This window comes from Clarias gariepinus, chromosome 14, assembly GCF_024256425.1.
Source record: "Clarias gariepinus isolate MV-2021 ecotype Netherlands chromosome 14, CGAR_prim_01v2, whole genome shotgun sequence".
Lineage (NCBI taxonomy): Eukaryota > Metazoa > Chordata > Actinopteri > Siluriformes > Clariidae > Clarias > Clarias gariepinus.
The window spans coordinates 13,985,943-13,992,500 of record NC_071113.1 but is presented as its reverse complement, the minus strand read 5'-3'; the positions used below and the strand labels follow the sequence as shown (position 1 = coordinate 13,992,500).

The 6,558-nt window shown below is 37.6% G+C and overlaps 1 protein-coding gene and 1 long non-coding RNA gene across 4 annotated transcripts in view; one reads left to right on the top strand and one right to left on the bottom strand.

The window, feature by feature from the left end:
• The window catches only part of mrtfba (myocardin related transcription factor Ba), a 33,508-nt gene extending 30,711 nt beyond the window's left edge, over positions 1-2,797 (top strand). For all 3 annotated transcript variants that reach the window (XM_053511022.1, XM_053511024.1, XM_053511023.1), the window contains exon 16: positions 1-2,797. This exon is cut by the window's left edge and continues 1,314 nt beyond it. The gene's annotated coding sequence lies outside the window, so the exon portion shown is untranslated.
• A 482-nt stretch (positions 2,798-3,279) lies between these two features.
• On the bottom strand, positions 3,280-6,308 carry LOC128540988 (uncharacterized). Its single transcript, XR_008365610.1, has 4 exons — positions 5,757-6,308; positions 3,982-4,922; positions 3,761-3,899; positions 3,280-3,584 (listed from the first exon to the last, which is right to left on the bottom strand). It is a non-coding gene; the product is annotated as an uncharacterized LOC128540988 (long non-coding RNA).
• Between the last annotated feature and the right edge of the window lie 250 nt (positions 6,309-6,558).

Below are 6,558 nucleotides of genomic sequence, written 5' to 3'. Positions count from 1 at the left end.
AGCATATGTGGAATGTCGCCTGATGTGCCAGGCCAGTGCTGTAACAAACCGCAGAGCTTGTACGTACATATAGTGAAGACGCAGCTATAACATAAAATGCCAAGCAGGAAGGTGTACATATTCGTTCGGGGGATGGACAGACCCCCGTGCTCTTGTATCGAGTATGCAGGTGTCTCTCTTTAGACCAAATTCAGCTCATGAAGGTTCTGCTTACTAGCCGATGTTTAGCAAATGCTAAACTCTTTAGTGCTGTTGCATTCTAAGACAGGAGTGTCAAGGAAACAAACTGATTGAGAGCCAGTAAGACAATAAGAGCAGAGGGGGTTCATGTATCCTTCATGCAAAACTATAACTTCTATAGACTTCTTGTTTTTCTTATTTACACAGGGTTTGATCATGTAGACTCTTTGTGCATCTTTTAGTGCCTCTGATTTGCTTCTTTTCAAGTGTCCAGATGCACCTGAGTCCTGGCTAAGCACTTGGGCTATTATTTAAAGCTTCACACTTCCTTTTAACTATTAGGCGCAAGGTCCAGGTGACTCCATTTCCTTTTTTATTAAGCAATGAGTGTTCAAGATATTCCTGCTCCGGATTTTCCTAGCATTATGACGTTGCATGTTAAACTTTCTTGGCAGCTTAGTGGCAATTTAATAGGAGAGAAAAGGATATTTTCTGGTTAGTTAATTTTCTCTGACGTAGTGCTTTCACGCACCCATTCCTACACAGCTTCACCATTGACCATTTAGAGATCCTTTAAAGGCCCTCCTCTGTTTTGTCTGCACTTTTCGATGAAGTCTCTTTGTCCTATCGTCTTTGCCACGTTATCGTCTTTGTGTGCGCGTGCATGGGTGTGTATTTGTGTGCGGGTGCTCATTGTTGTGTCCGTGTTCCTCTGTCTGTTAATGTATTACTGTGCCGCCATTCTAATATCGCTCTGCGCACAGTAAAAAGAGCAAAAAAAACAAACATGGCAGCCTAAGTAAAAATATGTATGTGATAAAAGAAAAGAAGAAATACCTCGGCAGCATGCAACTACAAGTGATTCTGTGACCTATGTGATTTTAATCAGCTTAAAAACACTTTCTTTACAAATCTGCCTTTAGTTCAGTCGCAAATCGCACTTGCTTCTCAAGCAGTTTGTCGGGTTAAATCTCTGAGACCAAACGCTATTTATTGGGTTGCGTTTATCTAGAGTGACCTGAGCTGTACATGAATGTTCTTCTACAGTACATCCAGTTTGATGTTCTCAGCAGCTCTAAAAAAAAAAAAAAAAAAAAGTTGCCTTTTTTTTTTTAACCATCGTTTTGTTTAAATCAGTGACTCGATGTTAACCTCAGTTAGAGGCAATAACTGACTGCTGGCTCGACAATGTGTTTGAAGCTAGTAACAGTTTGTTTGGTCCAAATTTGCTTTAAATATGTCAAAAAGACTGTATGGCACTTTTACCAATGTGCAGTGATGAATGTTTCATCCTGATTAAACAATCATTTGCATCAGAGCACCTTCACAGATACAGATTTTTTTTTTGGAAGTGTAATTTTATCAGCCATTTTGGTTTTTGCTGTTAGCTTGGATGCTTTTGATCAAAGAGTCACAAGCCTAAGGCTCCTGCATCTTGGCTTCGTACTGTTCACCCCACACACCAACCAAGTTGTGGCCTCTTCAGTAAATGATGCCAAACATGAGTCTCATCTTATAGTCTGTACAGTAATTGCAGACTGTAGATCTGGGACTGGATTTATTTAAGTTGTAAAGTGTTTCAGTGACACGTTTTTATTGACGGCCTGATTTTCAGTTCACTAATGCCTGATATGAGGTTAGGAACTGACACTGTATAAGTATAAACATAATTAAATAATTACCAAAGAGGCCAAATAAATAATGCATAATGCCATTGAATGTTAAGTGGTTTTTTAAAATCGTTTTAGAAATGTACTTAGTGAGTCGACTCAAACTGTAAAGTAGACTAACGCTAAAGAAGTTCACTTTAAAAGTTTCTCAGTACAAAACTTGAAGAGGCTAGCGTTCCAGTCAATTTAACATTGACAAAAAGAGAGCAAAGCAATAACTTCATCCTCTTTAATTTGATATTAGAGTACTGTAACGTATGCAGTATGTGGTAAATCTCAGCACATTGCCTCGGGCTTAGGAAGTTCTGTTTGCATTTATGCTTAGTCTGTTTGAGGATACTAAAGCTCAGCACAGATAATAACATTTAGCCTCCGGGACTCTGTGCAGAGCACTTGAACTAGGCAGCTGGCCGATCAACACTTATTTTGTTTGTTTGTTTGTTTGTTTTGAAAACATTTTTAAGCAGACCATTTTTCTCCCTTTTTTAATCCAGTGGTCTTGTGGAGCCAACCCATTATTCATTGCTTTTTTTAATTTTATTTTCGTACAGTTGTTAGTCGTTTTATTTGACGATTCGGCTGGTCCCATTTTCTACTGCTGGACTTTATTTTCAAATGTAATACTTTTTATCGACATTGTTAATGTGTAAAGTATCAGTGGTGACTACACTGGGTGATAAACCTGATGACTACCACTTCTCTACATCCTCCTAACGGAGGAGCACTCATCATTTGTATGCCATATGTTTTGCACATTGTGTACATATCTGAATGGATGTAATACATATTTTTATACATGTTTAACGCATCCATGAACTCTATTTTGTGAATAGTTTTAAAAGATACGAGTATACATACGCTGTTATGTGTCAGTTCACTTTGCTGTATTGTGAACATACTGTTGTAGAGAATGTTTCAGAATCTCCTAAATATACCAGAGGAATGAAATACAAGAAGTGTTTCTGTGGGTTTTATTGGTTTGATTTACAACAGATATCTACTTACAGCTTGGAACAAAAAGATGCAGTGTGTATATATATATATATATATATATATATATATATATATATATATATATATATATATATATATAATTTTTTTTTTAAATAGGAAACTGTTTAATCCTATTTGTTCTGGAGGTGTGGTCATATTTACAGAGGCTTTAAAGGCTGTATACAAAATATGTCTTGACCATTGATTAACCAACTCATTTGCTGGCTCATTTGCCTCTCCTGTAGTCTGTTTATTTTGTACAGAATCCTGGCCTTAAAATCCACACACAGATAGTGTGCCAGATATAAGCATACATAACTTTTTATTCTTAGATAAAGAGCATTTAGTAATCAATACATCCTTTAAAAACTTGCAAGTAATTTTTTTTCTTCGTATTATACACAACATATTGGTGTGAATGTCTGAATTTGTTTAAAAGCTTAACGATAATACTGATATACAATATAGTTTTCTTGTTGTTTGGTAATTTAATATTCTCCAATATGAAATATGCAACGAACAGTAAATCTATAGTGCCTGGTTTAACTTCAGATTCAAACTCCAGCTCACTAAAAAGTCGTATCGTACAGGTCATGGCGACAGCGGCGACGGCTGTAGTTCCAGTGGACACTTTATATCCGAGGGACGATCTGAATTTCCGTGTGACAGGAGGGACAAAAGTGGCTGGTGTCTTTAAAATAGTTCAGAAAAAAGGGCAATAGGCAGCATCCACCAACACAGCTGCAAACAATGGGTGGAAGGTTACATATACCTAAACACTAATATGTACAGTATGTAAAGCAACTTACTTTCACTGTGTTCAAATGAAAGGTTAGTACTATCGAGATTTCTTTGCAATTGATCAGCTCGGTAGAGACACACCCTTTCCTGACCTTTATTTGGATGAAGAGACTCACCCCAGCAATGTGCAGAAACAGCAGAGGAGAAAAGATGTTTTGCCCACTTTGTGCTGAATCTCGGTGATAACGTGCTGCTGGCAGGTAGGACACTTCACCATGGCTGGAGAAAGTGACAGGTCGTTGACCTCCTTCACCTCTGTGGCAGGAAATAACAGTTGAGTCTTTCTGTTACTCTCATTTTATACATATTTGACCTTTTTTAGGTGACATTGCGGTACCTGGAACAGGTGTAGAGGAGCTCGGCTCTTCATTAGACAAGTTCTGGACTGAAATGTGAAATGACATTATTACATAATGTTCAGGTAAGAGGATTGCATCTCCAAAGTTAGAAAAGGCATATGGTCTAAAAGTAATCGAATCATTTTCTCTGTGCTTGAATGTTTATATATTGTACTTTTTGCGCTTCTATTCCTGGAGGTGTTTGTGAAAATTGTATTACCAAAAAAAAAAAGGAACAAAGAATACATTTTTGATTTTGCTGCTTTCTCAAGGCATAATTTCTTTTTTTTTGGCTGGCCAGGCAGTGGATAAGGCTACTAGGTAAAAGATACACATGTTTATTAATTAGAAAGTCTTTTTCTTGCTGTGTGACATGAAAAAAACCATACAGATATATTCAACACCACTCAGACAGGACTGATTTATGATGAGGTAAAAGAAATATCAATCTTATAGGAAATATTAAATGGATTTAAAAAATGTCACTAAATTGTATGTAACAAAATGCCTCTATTAGAAGTGAGCTGTAGTAAGGGAATGCAGTCATGCAGCACACAAAGTCTTTCATCAGGGCGTCACTCTTTCGTCACTTTCAGGGCGTGGTTTCCTGGAAATCTTGCAGACTAATTTTACTCCTTGAATTTTTATCTTTGATGATCACTTTATTCTGGTCAGGGTTGTGGATGACGTATTTCAGCTATACATACTAGTTTATTATAATAATCATCAAGGTAATGATACACAAAAACCGCACCCTTTAACAATCAATCTGGAAACATACCATTAGCAGACGACTCCTCTGTACTTTCTGGGACGGAGTTTTTTCCCTGCAAATACTCCCTGCTCATCAGCTCCCTCTCTCTCTCAGACAGTCTCTGTAGCTCTCTTTCAATCTGCTCCAGCTCATATAGTCCTTGGATCTCTTTCGGTTGAAAGCTTCCTAAAAGTAAAAACTTCAGTCATGTGGAACTAAAACACAATCAGGGCTGGTTGTCACATGTTTAGCATACCCGTGTTTAATATTGGTTAATGACAAACCTGTTTAAATGTCATCTGAAACACATACAGTGGCATTCATTCATCCCTTCTTTTCAGTAACTGCTCTATCCTGGTCAGGGTCACGCTTGATTCGGGGCCTCTTCGTGGAATGCTGAGAGCGAGGCAGGAATATGTCCTAGACGTCACATTCTGTCCCTGAGCTTCATGCCCTGGTGCATTCACGCACTTATTTATACCCATGGACAATTTAGCATAGGCAAAGCCATGCACTGGGATGCAGATTTAAAAACAATACAATTCTAGGGGAAACCCACACAAACATGTGGGAAGATATAAATGTTTGCACAGACACTAACCTGACCCTAGACTTTTTTGGGGGTGGAAATGCTACCTACTGCCCCACCTGCCAGCTGCAGTATCATTTCATTTTAACAGCATTACTTAAACAGATAAATATTAATAGGTGAAGCCTATCATATGAGCATGAGTCAGTTGAGAACATTTAAATTGTGACATGAATTAAAATGTATATTTTCTACAGTAACCTAGACACTTTAAACATTGGGACAATTTCATTTCCATTCCAAAATGGACTTTATATTCAGTAAAAGAATATATATATATATATACTTTTGTAACACTCTTTTGCATTAAACAATAAAAAAAAAAAGTTTTCATCATAAAGGTTTGACTCATATTCCTCAGGGGGGAAAAAAGGACTCAAAACATTTCCTTATCTCATACATTTGTGTTAGACATGTGCGAGGAAAGTTACCTTCTTTAAAGTTGTTTTTCATCAGGAACTCCTGCAACTCCAGAAGGAGCGTTCTCCGACGCTTGAGCTGCTGCTTTCGAGACGCGATGTCCAACATCTCTGTAGAGTCCATCTCCATTTGGTCCTCCTCATGTACCACGAGTGTCATTATTCCTTTGTGTTCACTGCCAAACCAAATCCCGATGTGATCATCCAGTGAAACATCTGTCACATATCTGTAAGCTTTCTTACCAAGCCTTTGCTAAAAAGCCTTTACTATGTGTATAGAATATAAACTAACAGCTATGTTAAAATAGTCCCAATCTTGGCTTATTCAGATGGTATCTGTGGAGCTCTCTCTTTCCGAAATCAAACATGCAAATGAATAAGAACAATTCGGTTCTTTGTGCATCACTAAATTTCCTGTTTATTGCACTGAACAGCCTGCTTTAAATATTTTACCCACACGATTGGTGCTTGATCATCTTTAAAAGCATACTAGCTAAGGCATTCTTGGAAAAAGAAACTGAAATAAATTGCAGCATTACCAGATCATTGCACGATGTAACAGCATGTGCTTGTGTCACTCCAGATTAAGCCTGTCTTTATAGACAATCTTAAAAAAAAAAATACCTCTAAGCCACCCGCCCCCGACCCACCACACACCACACACACCCCACTCATCAATTTTAATAACAAATTTTTGTCACTGTTTCATCCTGATGGTCTGCTGTGATACTCGACTACTTTCTGGATGGAGTCAGTTATTTTCATTTGCTTGAATTGGCTTCCTGATTTTATCATATTCATGTGGTTAACAGGT